We start from the raw sequence: 2,735 nt of genomic DNA, 5'->3' as shown, positions 1-2,735 counted from the left end.
AGGGGTCGCTCTTAAACAAAACAAAATGTTGCAGCATTTTATTGTTTCTTCATCAGTTTAAATTGACATTTACATTGGTATCTGTTTATAAATAGCTATAGCGAAAGGGGTTTATGTACAATAAACATGCTCCCTTTGAAAGCACCATCTAAAGCAGTAACTCAGCGGCCTTACAAGTTGTTAGCTGTCATCAAATTCCTTCCTTTTTTAAAGAACTGGTTCTGAAAATGTATTCCTCTGCCAGCCACAAAATCACTGTTCAACTTCACTACATTCTGTTATATACAAAATAAAGCCACCCACAATGCCAGGAAAATATTATTTTCATGTTCTTCCCACGACAGGGATATATCTGAGGAACCCTCAGATTCAAATGTGAATAAGAGATGTGCAAGTGCAGCCCAGAAAGCCAACCCTATGCTGAGCTGCATTGAAAGAAGCATGGCCAGCAGGTCGAGGTAGGTGATTCTCCCCCCCCCACTCTGCCTCCTGAGACCCCACTAGGAGAACTGTGTTCAGTTCTGGAGCCCCCAGTACAAGAATTACATGAGCCTGTGGAAGCAGGGCCAGAGGAGGCCACAACGATGATGTGAGGGCTGGAAACTCTCTGCTGTGAGGCCAGGCTGAGAGTGCTGGGGTTGTTCAGCCTGGAGCAGAGAAGGCTCCAGGCAGACCTTACTCCAGCTTTCCATTATCTGAAGAAATCCTACAAGAAAGCTGGGGAGGGATTTTTACAAGGGCTTGTAGTAGGATGAGGCACAATGGCTTCAAACTGGAAGAGGGTAGATTTATATTAGATGTAATGAAGTTCTTCACTGTGAGGGTGGTGAGGGAACAGGTTGCCCAGGGAAGTTGTGGATACTCCATCACTGGAGGTGTTTAAGACCAGGCTGGATGGGGCTTTGAGCAGCCTCTTCTAGTGGAAGGTGTCCCTGCCCATGGCAAGGGGGTTGGAACTAGATGATCTTTTAAGGTCCTTTCCAACCCAAACCATTCTATGATTCTGTACTGGTAACACTGAACATGTAGTATTGTATATTTATAGTTTTAACATACATTACCACTTTTAAAGAACTTTAAAAGTGTTTGACTATAAAATGTTTCAGTAATAATTTGTCACATGAGAACAGAGTAAATCAAATATCCTACAAAAAATCTGATAGCACCTGAGAAACAACAAACTAATAAAGTCTTACTACTCTTGTAGAAAAGTAAATGAGCAAAATGAGCAAACACAGATTCATAACCCTCAGATTTTTTTTTTCCTTTTCATTCAGACAAGTCATGCCAAACAGTTCTAACAGAATTTTCTGAATAGTCAGGAAATATGATCTAGAGAATATTAAGTACTTAAATTTCCCAAACCTTTCAGAAAGATCCCTTATCAAAGATTCCTAAAGTAGTCAAGCTTGGAGATATAAGAAGTCTTACTGTAGACCAAGCCCTGTATAAAAGAAAGCAATAACCAAGAATACAGAGGAAAGAAGGCTAACTTCTTTCTTCTTCTAACTGCATTGTCTGAAGTTAGCAGCATATTTTTGCAGACAGCATCTGCGTCTAGCAGTGACAACACTCCATGTTTAGAGTTACTACCAAGGACTGGTGTGCAGCCCAAGGGCACTGCTACATCCTGTGTACCACACTGGGGGCACAGAGAGTACAAACCACACCTGTGGGGAGGAGCGGACAGGACAAGTGCCCCTAAACTGACCAATGGGGTATTCCACCCCTATATCCCACATGTTCAGTATAAGGCTGAAGGACCATGGCCGAAGGGTCATGAGGGTCAAGCAGTGGCCAGCATCCAAGGAGGACTCTGTCCATCCTGCCTTTGATCCCGAGCTGTGTGTTCCTGAACCGAGTTCCAGGATCCAGCTCCTGCACCCAATCGCAGTCTGCTGCTGAGTCCAGCCTGGGACCTTTCCCTGGGGGCTGCTCCCCAGCATCAGGGGGGTGACAGTGACATACTGCCACCAGGGGGGGGAGTTGGGTTTGATACTGTTTTTTATATGTTTGTATGTATTCCATTTTATTATTTTTATTAGTTTTCATTAAAGCTGTTTTCCTTTTCTAATCTATAAGTCTCTCTCCCTTATTTCCTTTCTCTTCCCCTTTGCGGGGGGAGAGGGATTAACAGAGAGTGTTTGTTACAGGCCTAGGGGCAGCCCTGACCTTAAACCATGACAAACAACTGAAAAGAGACTTAAGGATGTTAGGAGATACAGAACTTCTTACAATACATCCCAACAGAAAAACAAACAGTAAAACTGCATTTATGAAACATCGATATTGTAAGATGCAGTGGCTTGAGCAATTAAAAAAGAAACAGGGTTTGCAAAGAAATATGAAATTTCAGGCTGAGTCCTCTCATTGGGCTCATTTAAAAGTATGCCTTAATCATTTACTGAGGCACTGGATCAGTGTAATCTCACAGCTCACCAATACATATGACCTTATGCATTTTACTAAGTCAAATGATTTTATCTAAATCAAAGCCTCTGTACCTGCTTCTGGGTTTTGGTTACATTCCTAAGACTCAAGGAAGAGACTCAGATGGCAATCACCTGAACAATTTGCTCTTTTTTTTAACGTGTTTTTGCTGCTCTTTCATCACTGGCCTAGCTTCCTATTAGCCCTCCTAACGCTCCCAGCAGTGGAAGGGGTGGCCAGGGAGAGGCCGGCAGAGGCCGGACGGGCTCGGGGCCGCGGCGTCGGGCCGCTCTGCCCGCTCGTTC

The sequence above is a fragment of the Merops nubicus genome, unplaced genomic scaffold (assembly GCF_000691845.1).
Source record: "Merops nubicus isolate BGI_N331 unplaced genomic scaffold, ASM69184v1 scaffold10922, whole genome shotgun sequence".
In the NCBI taxonomy this organism is placed as follows: domain Eukaryota; kingdom Metazoa; phylum Chordata; class Aves; order Coraciiformes; family Meropidae; genus Merops; species Merops nubicus.
Note: the sequence above shows the minus strand (reverse complement) of the source record.